At 39.0% G+C, this 23,187-nt stretch overlaps 1 long non-coding RNA gene across 1 annotated transcript in view; it reads right to left on the reverse strand.

Moving 5' to 3' along the window:
* Positions 1-1,107: 1,107 nt before the first annotated feature.
* Positions 1,108-23,187, reverse strand: part of LOC129047513 (uncharacterized) — a 64,710-nt gene continuing 42,630 nt past the window's right edge. The window contains exon 4 of the long non-coding RNA XR_008509249.2: positions 1,108-1,289. This is a non-coding gene — a long non-coding RNA (uncharacterized LOC129047513). The remainder of the gene's footprint in view (positions 1,290-23,187) is intronic.

Below are 23,187 nucleotides of genomic sequence, written 5' to 3' on the forward strand. Positions count from 1 at the left end.
CACAGTGATCTGGATGAACCTTAAAACCAAATATAAGCCTTCCAATCTGCTTGAGTTTAGGTAGTAATAATAAATCTCACCACACCAGTAACTTGAGGTTTTCCTTGGTTTGATTATAAATCACTTTTCATATGAATAAAAGAAGAAAAACATTCTCAAGCGTCTATGGGTATACGCGAATATATGTCATTTTCTTTTCTGATATTATAATTGAATTCAGGTGTCTCTCTATGACAATGAAGTTGGTGTAAAAGTTTGTGAAACAGCACAAACCTACAGGGCTATAGGCTAATCGCAGGTGTAAATATAAGCCATTACAAACTTGTAGAACTAAAACCTATGAGAAATTTCTTTGTAATGCTCTTAATCCTGAAACCAACAGCTTCCATTGAAATTATGAGTCCTCAATTTAAAAACTTTGGAAAAATTCTCCTTTTCCTGGTTAATTGCAAAATAAACAGATGTCCTCGAGGAGAAGGTGGCTCCTTTGTTTGTTGACTGCCTTAAAATGAAGGTAATATTTGAGTGGTGCTTGGAACTGTGTTAAACTAACCATGCCCTTCTCCCAGTATTTGCTTTGCGTTTCCTATTTCATTACCAATGTTAGTTAAGTCTCTATATAAGAAGTCTGTGAAGTATATACTCATACTCATACATTAAATAGAGACACCATGGAAAGTTGTTGGATATGAGAAGGAAAAATTAACTTCTTTTTGTTACTGCTTCCCCCAACAAAGGGAATACTTGTAACCCAACAAAACAAGGGTGGGCTGTCTTATGCACTGGATAGAGGCGACCCTGCACCAAAGCGAAACTGAAACTCTTGCTCCATCCACAACACTTATGAGAGATTTGAGAAAATGAGGAGACAAAGTCAGCCCAGTTCCTTGAGGCAGCATAGGGTTACATTAATGGATTGGTAATAGCTGAGGTTCATCTGAAGGGATGTGACAGTTACTATTTAATTGATAGAAATCTGATCAGTCCTTACAAACTCCCCTCAAACATATCTGTCCTACCATGATAAAACCCCCTCAAAACCCCCCACTAAATAACAGAAAACTCAACTCAAACACCAAAGGCATATAAAATGAAGACAAAAGAACTGAGGAGGCTGGGAATTTTTACTTATAGAATGTCCTGGAACAAGAACAAAAAGAGGTCTGAGGGTGATTAAAGGTCACACTGCTTCATTCCAAATGTCTTCTTCAAGGGAGAATCAGCTTTCATCAGCTTTTCCAGGTTTCTATGTCCCAGATCACCCCCATGTGTCCATCCAAACAGAGCTTCTAAATAAATACAAACAAATGTATTCTTAGTGGGGTTGCACTTTCAAATTAAACACTATGAACTTGCTTATGTGCATGCAAATAAAATGTCATGCTCATCAGGGGAGCATACTTTGGCATCAAGTAGTATATGGTAAATGGCACATAATCTGATTGAGTGAAAACATCTCTATGCCTGAGGAGAGTCAATTTGGCTGGATCTGCTTATGATGGAATTGACTCTGTCACAGACACCCCAGGCAGAGACAACCTTATCCTTTCACGTGCAATGACACTCAGCCCTTTCTATACTACCAAAGTCAGTCCTGCCTGCTTTTTTATCCATTCATTTATTCATCAAATACATTCTGAGCACCTACTATGTACCAGCAGCTATTCTAGGTATAAGGTCATCAAAATGAAATACTGTTCCTGAGATTATAAGTCTGGTTAAAATTTTACAATATATACTAAGAAGCAACTGAAAGCAAAAGTACCTACAGTGCACAGAAATGTAAATAGCACAGAACTTGCCAAACAGTAGGCGCTCAATAAATGTTAGGTGAATAAGAATTTGAATAATTATTAATAGACGGCCATGCAGAGTGCTAGAGTATAGAGAGCTTAGAATTATTCCTAGTGCATAAAAACACAAGGATTATTTAGAGATAAAACAAATGAAATAATAAATACTATAAGCACATAGAATAATAGTTACCTAACACAAGCAATGGCTTCCCTATGAAGGCGACATTTAAGCTAGATGAATAAGATACCAAAGAAAATTCTAGGCAGGGGGAGTAATAGTAATTGGCCAGTTAACTATGTACAAGTCATGTGAGCTGAAGTATTAACCTCAGAATATGGCTGTGCTTACTTCATGCTGCCTGACTTACATTGACTGCCCAATGCTCTGAAACATGACCATGTAGCTAGTTTCATTGAAGACAACAGAAGATTCAAGCCTGCACCTTCAGGAAACAGTGATAATCAATAAGCCTGTGACATTGTCCTTATAGCAAAAGCTGATTTGTTAGTGCTGAAATGCAGGGTATGTTAAAAAAAAAATAAGTAGAAGACATGGACAATGAAAAGCAAGAAAGAATTAAAGAAAGGTCCTTGTCTTGTGTGGTTTACAAACAGTAGAAACACAAGAAAAAATAAAGACACCAGTATTGAAGCAAAATATTTAACAACATAAAATCAGTTACATCACTTCAAATAATTCAATTCAAGAATATTATCCCTCAAGAAAACACTAGAAAAAACAAAGCTGGTTTTATTAAAATAAATGCTCAGATTTCAAAGAGAATATTTAACTTGGTATAGAAACAAGGCTGTAGAACCAGATATTTATTGGGATTCTGTAGGATGACTGTCATAAGAAAGGGATGTGCAATATATAATCAAGGGAGGATTCTCAGAGCAAATGACTTTTAGGTTGCAATGTGACAACTATATTTGCTGTGGGTTTATCCCTAAGCATATAATAAATCCAAATTTAAAAAATGCAATTCATCTTAATAAAATTTGCTTTACAAGCAACCATTCAGGTAAGTATTAATTATTCCACAAAATGAAACTTGCTGTTTCTTTTTTGGGTAAAATAACATTTCTCAATAGTTTTCGCAACTGAAAATGTGACATATTGACATGTTAAAGAAGCTCCTAGGTCTCATGACTAACCACTCCTCTGTAACATCCTTTCTTTACAATAACCCAGTCTCTGACAAATTTATTGATGAAATGGAGAATCAAACTACAATAATACAAAAACAATAATCTGTTTGCCTTAATTGAAAGGAAAACATGCTACCACTGAAATATATATATACATATATATATACACACTTACGTATATATATACTTACATATATATATACACATATACACTTACTATATATAGAGAGAGAGAAAGAGAGTAAGATGGTGATACGGTTGGTTGTGTCCCCACCCAAATCTCATCTTAAATTGTAGTTCCCATAATCCCTACATGTTGTGAGAGAGACTGGTGGAAGATAATTGAATCATGGGGTCGGTTACCCTCATGCTGTTCTTGTGATAGTGAGTGAGTTCTCATGAGATCTGATGGTTTTATAAGGGGCTTTTTCCCCCTTCACTCAGCACTTCTCCTTCCTGCTGCCATGTGAAGAAGGATGAAGGATGTATTTGTTTCCCCTTCTGCCATGATTGTAAGTTTCCTGAGGCCACCCTAGCCCTGCAGAACTGTGAGTCAATTAAACCTCTTTCCTTTATAAATTACCCAGTCTCAGGCAGTCCTTTATAGCAGTGTGAGAATGGACTAATACAGTCAATTGGTATCAGGAGTGGGACACTGCTGTAAAGATACCCAAAAATGTGAAAGTGACTTTGGAACTAGGTAACAGGCAGAGGTAGGAACAGTTTGGAGGGCTCAGAAGAAGACAGGAAAATGTGGGAAAGCTTGGAACTTCCTAGAGACTAGGAGGGCTCAGAAGACAGGAAGATGTGGGAAAGTTTGGAACTTCCTAGAGACTTGTTGAATGGCTTTGACCAAAATGATGATAGTGATATGGACAATGAAATCCAGGCTGAGGTGTCTCAGATGGAGATGGGAAACTTGTTGGGAACTGGAATAAAGGTAACTCTTGTTATGAAAAGAGACTGGCAGCATTTGCTCCTGCCCCAGAGATGGTTTCCTGGGCCAGGGCCAGGATTCTCCTGCTGTGTGCAGCCTTGGGATTTGGTGCCCTGCATCCCAACTGCTTCAGCCATGGCTGAAAGAAGCCAATAGGCCAGGAGTGGTGGCTCACGCCTGTAATCTCTGCACTTTGGGAGGCTGAGGCAGGTGGATCACGAGGTCAGGAAATCAAGACCATCCTGGCCAACATGGTAAAACCCCAACTCTACTAAAAATACAAAAATTAGCTGGGTGTGGTGGAATGCACCTGTAATCTCAGCTACTCAGAAGACTGAGGCAGGAGAATCACTTGAACCCAGGGGGCAGAGATTTCAGTGAGTCAAGATCGTACCACAGCACTCTAGCCTGCCAACACAGCCAGACTCTGTCTCAAAAAAATAAAAAAGCCAATATACAGCTCAGGCCATTGCTTAAGAGGGTGCAAGCCCCAAGCCTTGGCAGCTTCCATGTGGTGTTGGGCCTGCAGGTGTGCAGAGGTCAAAAATTGAGGTTTGAGAGCCTCCACCTAGATTTCAGATGATGTATGGAAATGCCTAGATGTCCACGCAAAAGTCTGCTGCAGGGGCAGAGCCCTCATGGAGAACCTCTGCTTTTCAGATGAAGTATGGAAATGCCTGGATGTCCAGGCAAAAGTCTGCTGCAGGGGCAGAGCCCTCATGGAGAACCTCTGCTAGGGTACTGCAGAAGGGAAATGTGGGGTTGGAGCCCCCACACAGAGTCCCCACTGGGGCACTCCCTAGTGGAGCTGTGAGAAGAGGGTCACCGTCCTCCAGACCCCAGAATGGTAGATCCACAAACAGCTTGCACTGTGCACCTGGAAAAGCCACAGACAATGCCAGCCATGAAAGCAGCTGGGAGGGTGTTGTACCCTGCAAAGACACAAAGGCGAAGCTGCCTAATGTGGGAGCCCACTTCTTGCATCAGCGTGACCTGGATGTGAGACATGGAGTCAAAGGAGATCATTTTGGAACATTAAGGTTTAATGACTGCCCTATTAGATTTCAGACTTGCAAGGGGCCTGTAGCCCCTTTGTTTTAGCCGATTTATCCCATTTGGAATGGGTGTATTTGCCCAATGCCTGTACCCCCATTGTATCTAGGAAGTAACTACCTTGCTTTTTATTTTGCACACTCATAGGTGGAAGGGACTTGCCTTGTCTCAGATGAGACTTTGGACTTGGACTTTTGGGTTAATGCTGGAATTAGTTAAGACTTTGGGGAGACTGTTTAGGCCATGATTTTGTTTTGAAATGTGAGGACATGAGATATGGGAGGGACTAGGTGCAGAATGGTATAATTTGGCTGTGTCCCATCCAAATCTCATTTTGAAATGTAATTCCCATTATCCCCATGTGTCATGGGAGAAACCCAGTGGGAAGTAATTGAATCATGGGGATGGTTACCCTCATGCTATTCTCATTATAGTGAGTGAGTTCTCACAAGATTTGATGGTTTTATAAGGGGCTTTCCCCCCTCTTCACTAGGCACTCGTCCTTCCTGCCACCACATGAAGAAGGACATGTTTGCTTCCCCTTATGCCATGACTAAGTTTTCTGAGGCCTCCCCAGCCCTCCAGAACTGTGAGTTAAACCTCTTTCCTTTACAAATTATCCAATCTCAGGCAGTTCTTTATAGCAGCATGAGAACAGACTAATACAGATGGTAAACTATATATGTATATTTTACCTCAACTAAAAAATTAACAAGAAGAGCTGAGATTGGTGGCTTATGCCTGTAATCCCAGCACTTTGGGAGGCAAAGGCAGGTGGATCACCTGATGTCAGGGGTTCAAAGCCAGCCTAGCCAACATGGTGAAACCCTGTCTTTACTAAAAAATACAAAAAAAAAAAAAAAATAGCCTGGTGTGGTGGCACGTACTTGTAGTCCCAGCTTCTCAGGAGGCTGAGGCAGGAGAATTGCTTGAACTCAGAAGGCAGAGGTTGCAATGAGCCAAGATCATGCCACTGCACTCCAGCCTGGGTGACAGAGCAACAATTATCTATCTCAAAAAAAAAAGAAGAAAGAAGCTGCCATACTCACTTAAGCACATTTTTCCTGTATTTCCTGTTTACTAGGCAATTAGAAGCTAATATTGGTCTTTCTGGCAGTAGCTCATCTGTGTTAATGAATATTTGTTTCCTTTTCTGTCACCCTCATCAGAACTATTCCACTTTGCTGGAGTAAAGAGCAAATCAAATGATAAAACATAATAAAAACAATTTTTAAACCTACTATTTCTCTTCACAAGTAGAAGTTTTCCTAGTTTCTATAATAATAAAAAACTAAAATGGTGGGAAAATAATTGATTACATCTGTTTTCCGCCTTAGAGTTTAAGAATAATTTCTCCATCTTTGTCATTTTCAACCCTCACTAAACATCTCCTATGGGTGCTTGGAGTTAAAAATCACAATAAGGATTCTGTTCCAAGATGGCCCAATAGGAAGAGCTCCAGTCTGCAGCTCCCAGCATGATCGATGCAGAAGACGGTGAATTCTGCATTTCCAACTGAGGTACCTAGTTCATCTCATTGGGACTGATTGGACAGTGGGTGCAGCCCATGGAGAGTGAGCTGAAGCAAGGCAGGGCATCGCCTCACCTGGGAAGCACAAGGGGTCGGGGGATTTCCCTTTCCTAGCGAAGGGAAGCCGTGACAGACTGTACCTGGAAAATGGGGAGACTCCCACCCAAATACTGCACTTTTCCAATGGTTCTAGCAAACGGCACACCAGGAGATTATATCCTGGGCCTGGTTCAGCGGGTCCCATGCCCAGGGAGCCTTGCTCACTGCTAGTGCAGTAGTCTGAGATCAATTCGGCAGGCAGCAGCATGGCAGGGGAAGGGGCATCCGCCATTGCTGAGGCTTGAGTAGGTAAACAAAGTGGCTGAGGAAGCTTGAACTGGGCAGAGCCCACCGTAGCTCTGCAAGGTCTGCTGCTCTGTAGACCCTACCTCTTGGGGCAGGCCATAGCTGAAGAAAAGGCAGCAGAAACATCTGCAGACTTAAATATCCCTGTCTGACAGCTCTGAAGAGAGCAGTGGTTCTCCCTGCACACTGTTTGAGTTCTGAGAATGGAAAGACTGCCCCCTCAAGTGGGTCCCTGACCCCCGTGTAGCCTAACTGGGAGACACCTCCCAGTAGGGGCCGTCTAACACTTCATGCAGGCAGGTGCCCCTCTGGGATGAAGCTTCCAGAGGAAGGATCAGGCAGCAATATTTGCTGTTCTGCAGCCTCTGTTGGTGATAACCAGGCAAACAGGGTCTGGAGTGGACCTCCAGTAAACTCCAACAGACCTGAAGCTGAGGGACCTGACTATTGAAAGGAAAACTAACAAACAGAAAGAAATAGCATCAACATCAATAAAAAGGACATCCACACCAAAACCCCATCTGTAGGTCACCAGCATCAAAGGCCAAAGATAGATAAAACCACAAAGATGGGGAGAAACCAGAGCAGAAAAGCTGAAAATTCTAAAAATCGGAGTGCCTCTTCTCCTCAAAAGGATCACAGCTCCTCACCATCAATGGAACAAAGCTGGACGGAGAATGACTTTGACGAGCTGACAGAAGTAGGCTTCAGAAGGTCGGTAATAACAAACTTCTCCAAGCTAAAGGAGGACGTTCAAACCCATTGCGAGGAGGCTAAAAACCTTGAAAAAAAGATTAGACGAATGGCTAGCTAGAATAAACAGTGTACAGAAGACATTAAATGACCTGATGGAGCTGAAAACCATGGCACGAGAATTATGTGATGCATGCACAAGCTTCAATCGATAGAGTGGAAGAAAGAGTATCAGTAATTGAAGATCAAATTAATGAAATAAAGCAAGAAGACAAGATTAGAGAAAAAAGAGTAAAAAGAAATGAACAAAGCCTCCAAGAAATATGGGACTATGTGAAAAGGCCAAATCGATGTTTGACTGGTGAACCTGAAAGTGCCAGGGAGAATGCAACCAAGTTAGAAAACACTCTTCAGGATATGATCCAGGAGAACTTCCCCAACCTAGCAAGGCAGGCCAACATTCAAATTCAGGAAATACAGAGAACATCACAAAGATACTCCTCGAGAAGAGCAACCCCAAGACACGTAATTGTCAGATTGACCAAAGTTGAAATGAAGGAAAAAATGTTAACGGCAGCCAGAGAGAAACATCGGGTTACCCACAAAGGGAAGCCCATCAGACTAACAGAGGATCTCTCAGCAGAAACTCTACAAGACAGAAGAGAGTAGGGGCCAATATTCAACATTCTTTAAAAAAAGAATTTTCAACCCAGAATTACCTATACAGCCAAACTAAGCTTCATAAGTGAAGGAGAAATAAAATCCTTTACAGACAAGCAAATGCTGAGAGATTTTGTCCCCACCAGGCCTGCCTTACAAGAGCTCCTGAAGGAAGCACTAAACATGGAAAGGAACAACTGGTACCAGCCACTGCAAAAACATGCCAAATTGTAAAGACCATCGGTGCTAGGAAGAAACTGTATCAACTAACGGGCAAAATAACCAGCTAACATCATAATGACAGGATCAAATTCACACATAACAATATTAACCTTAAATGTAAATGGGCTAAATGCTCCAATTAAAAGACACAGACTGGCAAATTGGATAAAGAATCAAGACCCATCAGTGTGCTGTATTCAGGAGACCCATCCCAAGTGCAGAGACATACATAGGCTCAAAATAAAGGGATGGAGGAAGATCTACCAAGGAAATGGGAAGCAAAAAGAAAAAAAACCAGGGGTTGCAATCCTAGTCTCTGATAAAACAGACTTTAAACCAACAAAGATCAAAAGAGACAAAGAAGGCCATTACATAATGGCAAAGGGATCAATTAAACAAGAGTAGCTAACTATTCTAAATATATATGCACCCAATATGGGAGCATCCAGATTCATAAAGCAAGTCCTTAGAAACCTACAAAGAGACTTAGACTCCCAAACAATAATAATGGGAGACTTTAACACCCCACTGTCAATATTACACAGATCAATGAAATAGAAGGTTAACAAGGATATCCAGGACTTGAACTCAGCTCTGCACCAAGCAGACCTAATAGACATCTACAGAACTCTCCACCCCAAATCAACAGAATATACATTCTTCTCAGCACCACATCGCACTTCTTCCAAAATTGACCACATAGTTGGAAGTAAAGCACTCCTCAGCAAATGTAAAAGAAGAGAAATCACGACAAACTGTCTCCCAGACCACAGTGCAATACAATTAGAACTCAGGATAAACAAATTCACTCAAAACCGCACAACTACATGGAAATTGAACAACCTGCCCTTGAATGACTACTGGGTAAATAATGAAATGAAGGCAGAAATAAAGATGTTCTTTGAAACCAATGAGAACAAAGACACAACATACCAGAATCTCTGGGACACATTTAAAGCAGTGTGTAGAGGGAAATTTATAGCACTAAATGCCTACAAGAGAAAGCAGGAAAGATCTGGAATCGACACCCAAACATCACATTTAAAAGAACTAGAGAAGCAAGAGCAAACAAATTTAAAAGCTAGCAGAAGGCAAGAAATAACGAAGATCAGAGAAGAACTGAAGAAGATAAAGGCACAAAAAACCCTTCAAAAAATCAATGAATCCAGGAGCCGGATTTTTTAAAAGATCGACAAAATTGACAGACTGCTAGCAAGACTAATAAAGAAGAAAAGAGAGAAGAATCAAATAGATGCAATAAAAAATGATAAGGGGATATCACCACTGATCCCACAGAAATACAAACTACCATCAGAGAATACTACAAACACCTCCATGCAAATAAACTAGAAAATCTAGGAAAAAAATGGATAAATTCCCGGACGCATACACCCTCCCAAGAGTAAACCAGGAAGAAACTGAATCCCTGAAGAGATCAATAATGGGCTCTGAAATTGAGGCAATAATTAATAGCCTACCAACAAAAAAAACTGCAGGACCAGACGGATTCACAACCAAATTCTACCAGAGGTACAAAGAGGAGCTGGCACCATTCCTTCTGAAACTATTCCAATCAATAGAAAAAGAGGGAATCCTCCCTAACTCATTTTATGAGGCCAGCATCATCCTGATACCAAAGCCTGGTAGAGACACAACAAAAAAAGAAAATTTTAGACCAATATCCCTGATGAACATCAATGCAAAAATCCTCAATAAAATACTGGCAAACCAAATCCAGCAGCACATCAAAAAGCTTATCCACCAAGATCAAGTCGGTTTCATCCCTGTGATGCAAGGCTGATTCAAAATACGCAAATCAATAAACATAATCAATCACATAAACAGAACCAACAAGAAAACCACATGATTATCTCAATAGATGCAGAAAAGGTCTTTGACAAAATTCAACAGCCCTTCATGCTAAAAACTCTCAATAAACTAGGTATTGATGGGACGTAGCTCAAAATAATAAGAGCTACTTATGACAAACCCACAGCCAATATCATACTGAGTGGGCAAAACCTGGAAGCATTCCCTTTGAAAACTGGCACAAGACAGGGATGCCCTCTCTCACCACTCCTTTTCAACATAGTGTTGGAAGTTCTGGCCAGGGCAATTGGGCAAGAGAAGGAAATAAAGGGTATTCAATTAGGAAAAGAGGAAGTCAAATTGTCCCTGTTTGCAGATGACATGATTGTATATTTAGAAAACCCCATCGTCTCAGCCCAAAATCTCCTTAAGCTGATAAGCAACTTCAGCAAAGTCTCAGGATACAAAATCAAGGTGCAAAAATCACAAGCATTCCTATACACCAATAACAGACAAACAGAGAGCCAGATCATGAACGAATTCCCATTCACAACTGCTACTAACAGAATAAAATACCTAGGAATCCAACTTACAAGGAATGTGAAGGACCTCTTCAAGGAGAACTACAAACCACTGCTCAAGGACAAATGGAAGAATATTCCATGCTCATGGATAGGAAGAATCAATATCGTGAAAATGGCCATACTGCCCAAGGTAATTTATAGATTCAATGCCATCCCCATAAAGCTACCAATGACTTTCTTCACAGAATTGGAAAAAACTACTTTAAAGTTCATATGGAACCAAAAAAGAGCCTGCATTGCCAAGACAATCCTAAGCAAAAAGAACAAAGCTGGAGGCATCACGCTACCTGACTTCAAACTATACTACAAGATTACAGTAACCAAAACAGCATGGTACTGGTATCAAAACAGAGAAATAGACCAATGGGACAGAACAGAGGCCTCAGAAATAACGCCACACATCTACAACCATCTGATCTTTGACAAACCTGACAGAAACAAGAAATGGGGAAAGGATTCCCTACTTAATAAATGGTGTTGGGAAAACTGGCTAGCCATATGTAGAAAGCTGAAACTGGATCCCTTCCTTACACCTTATACATAAATTAATTCAAGATGGATCAAAGACTTAAATGTTAGACCTAAAACCATAAAAACCCTAGAAGAAAACCTAGGCAATACCATTCAGGACACAGGTATGGGCAAGGACTTCATGACTAAAACACCAAAAGCAATGGCAACAAAAGCCAAAATAGATAAATGGGAGCTAATTAAACTAAAGAGCTTCTGCACAGCAAAAGAAACCACCATCAGAGTGAACAGGCGACCTACAGAATGGAAGAACATTTTTGCCCTCTACCCATCTGATAAAGGGCTAATATCCAGTATCTACAAAGAACTTAAACAAGTTTGCAAGAAAAACTCAAACAACCCCATCAAAAAGTGGGCAAAGGATATGAACAGACACTTCTCAAAAGAAGACATTTATGCAGCCAACAGACACATGAAAAAATGCTCATCATCACTGGCCATCAGAGAAATGCAAATCAAAACCACAACAAGATACCATCTCACACCAGTTAGAATAGCGATGATTAAAAAGTCAGGAAACAAGAGATGCTGGAGAGGATGTGGAGAAATAGGAGCACTTTTACACTGTTGGTGGGAGTGTAAACTAGTCCAACCATTGTGGAAGACAGTGTGGTGATTCCTCAGGAATCTAGAACTAGAAATACCATTTGACCCAGCCATCCCATTACTGGGTACATACCCAAAGGATTATAAGTCATGCTACTATAAAGACACATGCACACGTATGTTTATTGCAGCACTATTCACAATAGCAAGAACTTGGAACCAACCCAAATGTCCATCGATGATAGACTGGATTAAGAAAATGTGGCACACATATACCATGGAATACTATGCAGCCATAAAAAAGATGAGTTCATGTCCTTTGCAGGGACATGGATGAAGCTGGAAAGCATCATTCTGAGCAAACTGTCACAAGGACAGAAAATCAAACACCGCATGTTCTCACTCATAGCTGGGAAATGAACAATGAGAACACTTGGACAGAGGGCGGGGAACATCACACATGGGGGCCTGTCGTGTGGTGGGGGGTAGGGGGAGGGATAGCATTAGGAGAAATACCTAATGTAAATGATGAGTTAATGGGTGCCGCAAACCAACATGGTACATGTATATCTATGTAACAAACCTTCACATTGTGCATATGTGCCCTAGAACTTAAAAGTATAATAAAAAATCATAATAATAATAATGACCATTAATTTCTGCTCTCAGGAAGATGTAACAGACATACTTTTCCCCATTTCTACTACTAAGTACATTCAAAAATTCTGGACATTACTTATAAAACAAATGTAAGATGACTCTAAAAGACAGAAAGAATAAGGAAGGCCGGCTAGGAATCTCAGAACACAAGGAGAGACGCAGTGATAAGTTCTCAGCATTTTTGTTTTGCCTCATCTATTCCAGACTTATAGCTGAAGGAGCCATCAACCTAGAAATGCAACAAGCTCAAACAAAAATAAAAACATCAAAAATCCACTCTGCCTCATCAAAGCACCAGGAAAGGGGCATCCTAGCAAGACAGAAAACTTTCAGACAATTACTGCTTTACTCCAGAAAAACACTACAAAAATAAACCTAGTAAATTAAGAACCTAGCAAATAAATTAAAAAGTACCCCCCAACTATGGCAGCAAAGACCAAGCAAGGGGCCTAGATTTTTCCCCTCACTCCCTCACCTGGCTGTATCAAGGCACCCCAATCTTTCAACAAACCTAGGGCAACCACTGACAATGCTGTAAAAGATCTACACTTACAAACACTATAGATAAATCAAAATGGCATACTAAAATATGTGCAAATAACCCACAGGGAAAAGAAAAAAGGAGAAAAAGAAAGCAGAGAGAATGAAGAAAAAAACATAAACTAATAAGCTTAAGTTTTAACATAGCAATAATTCAATTAAATGTAATGGTCTAAATACACTAATTGTAAGACAGAGATTCATAGAGTAGATTAAATATATATATAGCCCAAATATATGCTCTCTACAAGAAACTCAATTCAAATATAACAAGACACACAGGTCGAAAGCAAAAGGATGGAAAAAGGTATATCATGTACATATTAATAAAAAGAAAACAGGCATAAAGTATAGTCAGATAAAGAAGACTTCAGAGCAAAAAAATTACGAAAGACCAAAGACAGAGAAGAGCATTATATGATGACAAAAGGGTTAAAGAACCACGAGGCTATAGCAATCTTAAATGGTTGTGTGCCAAACACATGTGCTCCAAAAAACTATGAAGCAAAAACTGATAGACTTGAAAGGAGAAATAGATATATCCAAAATTATAGTTGAACACTCCAAAACCTCTCTCCAGCCACTGACAGAACTAAAGAGAAAAATCACAAAGGATACTGAGGAGCTCAGTACTGTCATCAACGAACAGCAGCTAATCAACATGTATGAAATACTCTACCCAACACCAACAGAATACACATTCTTTTCAAGTGTCCATGAATAATATATCAAAAGAAGATTATATCCTAAACCACAAAACAAATCTCAACAAATATAAAAGAACTAAAATCATACAGAATGTTTCCTCCAATCACAATAGAATAAAACTAGAAATCAGTACTAGAAAGATAATAAGAAAACCTCCAGACACTTGGAAACTAAACAACACACTTCTAAATAATCCATGGGTCAAAGAAGTAGTCTCAAGGGAAATTTAAAAATGCACTGAATTGAATGGAAGTAAAAATGCAACATATCAAACTTTGTGGAACACAGTAAAAGTGGTGCTGAAAGGAATTTTAGACGACTAAATGCATACTTTAGGAAAAAAGGAGACATCACAAATCAATAAACTAAGCTCCCAACACGAAGAACTTAGAGAAAAAAAAGAGAGCAAAATAAACCCAAAGCAAGTAGAAGGCAGGAAATAGTAAAGAGCAGAAATCAGTAAAATTGAAAACAGAATAACAATAGTAAAATAAATTAAAGACATGTTTCTTCAAAAAAGATCAATAAAATTCTGAAACCTCTAGCAGTATTGACAGAGAAAGAGATAAATACAAATGTGCAATATAAGGAGTTAAAACGGGGATCTCACTGCAAATACTACAGACATCAAAATAACATGGGAATACTACAAAACAATTCTAAACACATAAATCTGACAACTTAGATAAAATGTACCAATTCATTGAAAAATACTGACCACAAGAACTCTTCCAACATGAAATAAATTACTTGTATAGCTCCATAACTACTAAAAAAATTAAATTCATAATTTTAATATTTTAAAAAAAGAAATTATTCAGGCCCAGATGGTTTCACTGGAATATTCTACCAAATAATTTTAAAAGGCTTAACAAAAATTTAACACAATCTCTTCCAGAAAATAGAAGAGAGAAGAACACCTTCAAATTCATTTTATGAAGTCAGTACTACCCTGATACTAAAGCCAGCAAAGACAATAAAAATATTTCATAACCAAGTGGAACTTATTCTGGAATTCAAGGCTAGTTACACATTGGAAAATCAATCAATATTATTATCTGTATTGATAGGCTAATGGAGAAAAGTCATATAACTATATCAATCATGCTCCAAAAAAGCCTTTGACAACATTCAACACTAATTCAGATAAAAACTGTCAGAAAAATAGGAATAGAGGGGAACTTTCTCAACTGAATAAAGTGCATCCACAAAAATCATGCAGCTAACACCATTAATGGTAATATACTGAATGCTTTCTGTAGAAAAACAGCCTGTTGCATGGCAAGATTGATGCCATCTTGAAGCAAAACCACTATGATGATCAATGTTTGATTCCTATGTACCAAGGTATTCCACAGCAAAGTCTTAAACATTGCCTGTGGGAGAGAGGGAGGGAGGCAAGGACTGAAAAACTACCTATTGGGTACTATGCTCACTACCTGGTTGACAGTTTCAGTAATACCTCAAACTCAGCATCATGCAATATAACTTTGTAACAAACCTGCCCATGTACCCCATGATTCTAAAATAAAAGTTGAAAAAGAAAAAAGAAATTTACAAAGATGCAAGCTGGAAAAAAAAGTCTATGGCATAGATAACTCCTCTTAAAGGTGTTTATCTAACCTTCCTCGTGGTCATGGGTTTCAACAAAAAAAGTCTGAGACATGACCAGCTGCACCTGTTTTTATCTTAAAAGCTTGCTATATAAAGAATATATTCTAGAGAGCAGATGTGGGGATCCACCATCTCATGGTTGCAATGTTAGTAAGTCCCTATTAAATATTTCTTTCTGAAAAACTGGATTTGTCAGCCTCTTTCTCCAGCCTCTCAGCACCCTCAACCTTTGAGGGTAGTTTTGCATATACTTGCTCACTGAGAAACACCTCTAAGATAAGAAACAGACAAGGATATCTGCTTTCACTGCTCTTATTCATAGTGCTGTAAGTTATAGCCAGTGCAATAAGACAAGAAAAGGTAATAAAATGCATATATATCAGAAGATAAAAAATAATATCACTCCTATTTGCAAATGGCATAACTGTCTACATAGAAACCTCCAAGGAATCCAATTTTTTAATTCCTAAAATTAACATTATTTCAACAATGAGGCAGGATATAAGATAAACATACAAAAATTAGTTTTATTTGTATACATTAGCAATGAAAACATAAAAACCAAAATTAAAATACAATACCATTCACGATTGCTTAAAAAGTAAGATACTTAAATGTAAATCTATCAAAAAATGTATATGACTTGTATGCTGAAAACTATAAAATGCTAGTGAAATAAAACAAGGAAGATCTAAGTAAATGGAGATACAGCCATGTTTATGTATTGAAAGACAACATAGTAAAGACGAATTTCTCCTCAAAAGATCCATGCAATTTCTATCACTATCATTTTGAGATGTTTTATAGATATAAAGATTATTACATATGATTTATACAGAGGTCAACGGAATTAGAATTCTTAAAACAATTTTTAAAAAGAACAAAGTAGTATAAATCAGCCTATACGATTTGAAGACTTATAGACCAAAGTAATCAAGATTCTGTGGTATTAGCAGAAGGATGGACACATGGATGACTGAAACAGAATAGAGAACCCAGAAATAAACCTGTACAAATGAGTCCAACTGATTTTTGGCAGAGATGCAAAGGCAATTCAATGAAGGAAATAAGTCTTTTCCACAAATAAGACAGTGGAATTCATAAGCAAAAACAAACAAAAAAAAACATCAAACTAAGTTTCATACTTTATAGTTTTGCAAGATACTACCTGTGAGGGAAGAAGACACCTGGGAGTAGAAGACACACAGGGTCTTGGTACTATTTTTTAATAAAAACATTTGAGTTTACAATGATCTCAAAATAAAAAAAGGTTGATTAAACAAATGACCTGTACATGTGTCAAGTGGAGGAAACAGAAGGGTAAACAAACATTTATAGCACAATGTGGTATGTGTAATGATCGACATATAAATAAAATTCCTTTAGGAGAACAGCATTATCGCCAAGAATGTTATTAAACACCTTCCAAAGAGCTGAGATTTGAGCTAAGTCTTGAAAGAAGGGGGGAGCTTACCAGCTTTCTTTTTATTCTTATAATCCTATGAGATAGAGGTTATTATCCCTCCTTTAGAGAAGGCTTAATAATGTTAAATCAATGACCCAAAGCAACAGTTTCCAATTGCAATTTTATTCACTTTACATTTTTATCACAGTGTTAAATTATCAAAATATTGTGTAATAGAATCAAAATGCTGAAGAAGTAATAAATTACAAAAAAAAATATTTAAAGGGACATTCATCTATTCAGGCATTTAGTAAGCATTAACATATTCCTGATGTATTGGCACTCAGGTAGGTGTTAAAGATTAGATAAAATCATATAACTCAAAAAGGGAAAGGGAATCATTCAGTATCAATTATGTTTTATAGCCAATGATTCTCAAATTTCTTCCTGCATAAGAAACTCTTATTAGTAACATCCCTTAATGCATGCAATGATTTTAGGGAGTGAGAAAGAGGCAGATAAACAAATTCAGGATCTTGTGAGGAAAGGAAACATACATTTTGTTTATTAAAGTACCCTCTTCCCCAGTAATTTAGGGTGTCCTCATAAGGGAGTTATAATCCCTCCAGCAAAATATAAAATACTGTGAAAGTCATTTTATATTCTTCAAAATATTTCTTTTAGTCTACTAAAGGATTTATCAATCTTGGCCTTATTGACACTTAAGCCAGATTAATCTTTGTAATAGAGAGGTGTCCTGTATACCATAGGGTATTTAGCAGCATCCCTGGCTTCTACCTACTACATGCAAGTAGCACTCCTCAACCTAGTTGGGACAATCAAAGAATGTCTTCAGGATTACCAAATGTAGCCCAAGGGAATGCAAAATTACCCCCAGTTGAAAAGTTAGCCGCGTGTGGTGGTACGTGCCTGTAATCCCAGCTACTCAGGAAGCTAAGGTGAGAGAATCGCTTGAACCCAGGAAAAGGAGGTTGCAGTGAGCTGAGATTGTGCCATTGCACTCCAGCCTGGGCGACACAGTGAGACTTCGTCTCAAAAAAAAAAAAAATTACCCCCAATTGAGAACCACTGGTCAAGTAGTGTTGTTGCCATTCTGCAAATGAGGACTGATGTTTGGAGAGGTTGAATAGACTGTCAAAATTCATGCAACTATTAATTGATGGAGCCAGGTATAGAACACAGGTAACCTTGATTCCAAAGACCAAGTTTTCTCTACTACATCTAGCTTCTTATGAAGAGTTCACATCCTAGAGGGAAAGTCATAGCTGTAAACCAAAATTATGAAATAATATGACTGGGGCTGTAACTAAAGAGTCATCAGAAGGCTCTAGAGTCAAAAGGCTGGGGTAGACAAGAAACAGTACGTGTATTCATTTTCTATTCCCACAGAACAAACCACCACAAACTGAGTCACTAAAACAACACAGATCTATTATCTCACAGATTCCTTGGGTCAGGAGTCTGGGTATGGGTTGGCCAGGTCCTCCAGGTCTCACTAGGCTGAAATCAAAATGTCTCCCAAGGATGTGATTTCACCTGAAATTCAAGATCCCTTCAAAGCTCACTGGTTATTGAAATAATTCATTTGCTTGAAGTTATACGACCAAGGTCCCTGTTTTCTTGCTGGCTGTCAGTCAGGGACCATTCTCAGGTTCTTGCCATGTGGACTTCTCATCTTAAAACATAGTATCCGACTTTTTCAACACCAGCAAGAGAGAGTCTGTTGTTACCTTTTGTCTCTTTTACCAGCCCACCTGGTTAAGTCAGACCCACTCAGGATATTCTCCCTTTGAGAAATTCAAAATCAACTGATTAGTTGACCTTAATTATACCTACAAAACCCATTTTATCATATAATATAACATAATTATGGGAAAGAAATCCCATCATACTTGCAAGTCCCACCCGCATTCAAGAGGATGGGATTGTATAAGGGCATAGGTCAATAGCAGTCATTTTGGAATTTTGCCTACGAAAATAGGTAGTTCTAAATACATGAGCTCACGTTCTTCCTAGATTCCCAGATGCCCCCTGTAGTGCCTGACTTGGCATCTGCCCTCTTCATCATATGCCTGATTGCCCCCAGAAATACTCTCCCATGCCTCATGCCTGTAATCCCAGCACTTTGGAAGGCCGAGGCGGGCGGATCACGAAGTCAAGAGATTGAGACCATCCTGGCCAACATGGTGAAACCCTGTCTCTACTAAAAACACAAAAATTTGCTGGGCGTGGTGCACACATGCTGTAATCCCAGCTATTCAGGAGGCTGAGGCAGGAGAATCACTTGAACCCGGGAGACGGAGGTTGCAGTGAGCTCAGATCTCGCCACTGCACTCCAGCCTGGCGACAGAACAAGACTCCGTCTCAAAAAAAAAAAAAAAAAGAAAAAAGAAATACTCTCCCAGCCCCTAGCCCCCTTATGTAACCACTCCATTCTGCTTACCTTCTTTATACACAATGCTTCCTCCTGGATCCTGGGCAAAACCAAGTGTATATTTGAACCTTCCTTTTAAAATTTGGCTTCACTCTAACATGTTCCTCTGACCCCTAGACATAAAAGCAATCCCTGTCCACTATGAGACGTGATGCTTAAATACATTGTCACACTGTTAGACAATTTTGCATGAGTCATGTTAACTCACATGGTTTTATATACTGATAATGTAATGAAGTGGGCTTGTCCCCATTTTTTTAAATAAGAAAATTTAGGATCAGCATGATTAAGCAGCTTTCCCAATGTTCTACAGCTCAAGGAGCTCAAGGAAGTGAGAGAGTCACAAATTCACATGGCTCCAAGTTCATGCTTCTTCCAGGGCCCATTTCCCTCCATTTTATGGAGGACAATAGGGGAGCAGTGGTTGAGAAATTTATACTTCTCTTGCTCTGTCGCCAAGTGGCACCTCCTCCCTTCAGCACTTCCCTGCTCAACTGCCACAACTATCTGAATAAATCTCATTTTGACTCTTTTTCTAATTGATACTTTTATTCAAATCTCATCTTCCCAATCTTCTAAGATCTTGTAGAATGGAAACCATCTTCTTTTTCTTTTTCCTTCTTTTTTTTTTTTTTTTTTATTTGAGACGGTGTCTCCCTTTATTGCCCAGGCTGGAGTGCAGTGGCATGATCTCGGCTCACTGCAACCTCCGCCTCCTGGGTTCAAGCAATTCTCCTGCCTCAGCCTCCTGAGTAGCTGGAACTACAGATGCACACCACCACGCCTGGCTACTTTTTGTATTTTTCGTAGAGACAGGGTTTCACCATATTGGCCAGGCCCGTCTCGAACTCCGGACCTCGTGATCCACCTGTCTCGGCCTCGCAAAGTGCTAGGATTACAGGCGTGAGCCACTGCGCCCAGCCTAGAACGGAAACCATCTTCTTTATAGACCCAGCAGTGCCTACTCAGCCTTGCATAAATGACAATGCTTAATTACTTGTATACATGAAAAATTAATTCCCTTATAACCCAATTAAATACTACTATTCAGAAAAGATCCATAAACTGGGAAAAAGCAAGGGATGTGTGCATAAAACATCCTTTCCACTCTGCTGGCATCCCCAGCACTTCCTCACACTTGCTAACTCTCTACAAGAAGGTGTAGATCAGTTCTGCTCTGCTTCCACTACCTGCAGACTAGATATGGAACTTCATGCTCTGGTGTCTTTAATAATATTTTATTATATCAAAAAAAGCTCTAGCTTTCCATTGACATTTCTATAAAAGAGGCTTTAATAGAAATGGGCTGTAAAGGGGCCTAACATTGACTCAGATGTACAAATAAACCTATACCAAGTTCTGGTATTTAGTTGTAGGGAGAGAGGGTGGGAGATTTGAAAATCATATATTTATTAACAGATATTTTTTGAACTCTGAAAATGTGCCACTCTGCTAGGTACTGGAACTAATCACAGCACAGAGGAGTTTACCGTCAGCAGATGTGGACAAAGACAGAGGAAATGGAATGCAGCGTGAGGAGCTCTATGAAGGAAAGGAATGCAGGGTGCATGGGAAGACCTGATAACTCAGTTCTGGCTTGGAGTTAAGGGTGCCAGTCATGGAAGGCTTTCCGGTGATAATTCTATCTCAGCTAAGCTTTAAAAGAGAGATGGGATTTAGCCAAGGCAAGAAGCTAAAATGAGTGTTCCATTCAAAAAGAAAAGCATGGACCCAGAATGCAAGGTGGAGAGTGCTAACCCAGGAGGCTCTCTCAGATCTGGGAAGAGTCTTGGAGGCCGGATAAAAAGAACTTGGATCTTCTTTATCCACGGAGCAGCAGGAAAACATTAAAATACTTCAGGAAGGGAAGTGGCTTAAACATATCATCGTGGCTACAGAATAGAGAAGGATTGGAGTGGAACAGGCCTGGAAGTCAAGAAGGAAATCTGGGACACAACGGTAATTATCCAAGCGAGAGATGAAGACAAAGCAGTGATAGACAAATTTGAGCAACTTTAGGATTAGTCAGTCTTGGCAATCAACTGGATATTGGCGGGGGAAGGAGGGAAATATATTAAGAATGACACTAGGGCTCTGGCACAGTCACCTGGGAGGACGTTGGTGCTACTCATTGTTTTGGGGAAACCAGGAGGAGACACAGATTTAGGAGCTATGCAGGTCAATATTGTATACACTGCATTGAATATGTTGCATTTTAGGACCTGATTCATGTAAACAAAGGTGATGGCAATAACAACAGTACAGGAATCCTTCTTTTTCCTTGCAAAGGTATTCCAGGACAGATTTTGTAGCTAGGGTACCACCTACCCCACTGCCGAGGTCCCCGTTTCCTAATTGTTTAATGTGACTTAATGTTAAATGTACGTGGGTTCAAAAGCTCTTACCTCTCAACCAAAATGTGAAATCAAAGCACGGCATGAATTAAGTATGTCTGTCTGCACAGATGTTGTGCCCACCACATCAAAGGCATTTCGCACTTGCCATAGGGGATGGCTTCATGACCTTGGAAATAAATTTGAAATGTATGGGCTCCCTGAAACCACAGAGTCAACCGAATATGACTTGAATTATGGTAATGCATTATATTCACCAAGGAAAAAACCCAGTGCAAATTGCTGAATTTGAGGGTTTTTAACAAAAGGAATAAGAGACCCACAAACAAAATTATTGGATGACAAAACAGATCATTTTCAAATCCTCAGTTAGCAAACCATATCTATATACATATATTGGTCTACAAAAATGTTCACTCAGGCCATAATATTTTTTACTAGCTTTCCTCACATTTACCAATACCAGCCACACCTCTTTATCATACCCACACTTTCCTACAGAAATAACAGTTGTGAAAAATGCTTTGAACGCTATAATGCACTGTATCAAACTAAGGTTGCCAATAACATAAACCCAAGACCACATCTACTTGTTGGTAGCCAACATAGTAGATTAAATAAATAAACAACAACAACAACAAAAAAAAAAAACCACTAGCTGGCCAGCTGGTCTCATTTCTTGTTAATATGGTATAGTTAATTACTTACAATGTTCCATTTTGTTTTCCTTTCTGCCATGGTTTTTGGGAGCTAAGAAATGTATTGGAACACCAAGTAAATAATCCCATCCAGACATAAAAATTACCTGCAAAATTCTGTCTTCTACACGGAAATTATATCCATTCCTATGATCACTTTTTAGGAACTATTTGCATATTTACATGATTTCCATGAATGAGAAATCCTGTAAATATTTCTGCCCTCTGATCAAATTGTGATTTCGGGCCTCACATAACTTTTTAAATGACAACCACTATTTATGCATGCCATACTGTGTGACGGACACCATGCCTAGCATCCATGTGCATTACCTTGTTTAATCCCTAAGACAATATTTAGTAAATATTACTTTCATTTTCTAGACGAGAAAACTGAAGCATATAGAGGCTTAGTCTCAGATCACACAGCTAGCAAGAAGAAAAGCTGTGACTTACTGTTATTGTAGATTTTATATCTCAATAACAGTAACACTTAGTAAATGATATTTTTCTAAATGAAGATTAAATATACTAGTATTGTCCATCAGATTAGTTTGTCAAACATTCTTCAAAATGCTGCCTTTAGAAGGGTTAGCTAATTCACTATACACCCAAACAGCCCACAGTCAGTCAATTGAAACATGGGCAAATGTTAAATATGTAAACAAAATGCTAAGCCCACCTACTTGCTTTAACCTCTGAGTCAATCCTTAAGCTATAAATTTTTAAAGATGCATATCATACATAAGAGAAGATTAAATAACAATAATAATCACAACAGCTCTCCTTTAAAGAATGTCTAGCTATACAACGGGTAAAGTTGAATGCTTTACCCATATTATAATTTTTAATCTTTATGAGTCTGTAAAGAAGCTATTATTATCCCTATTCTGA

This window comes from Pongo abelii, chromosome 7 (assembly GCF_028885655.2).
Source record: "Pongo abelii isolate AG06213 chromosome 7, NHGRI_mPonAbe1-v2.0_pri, whole genome shotgun sequence".
NCBI lineage: Eukaryota > Metazoa > Chordata > Mammalia > Primates > Hominidae > Pongo > Pongo abelii.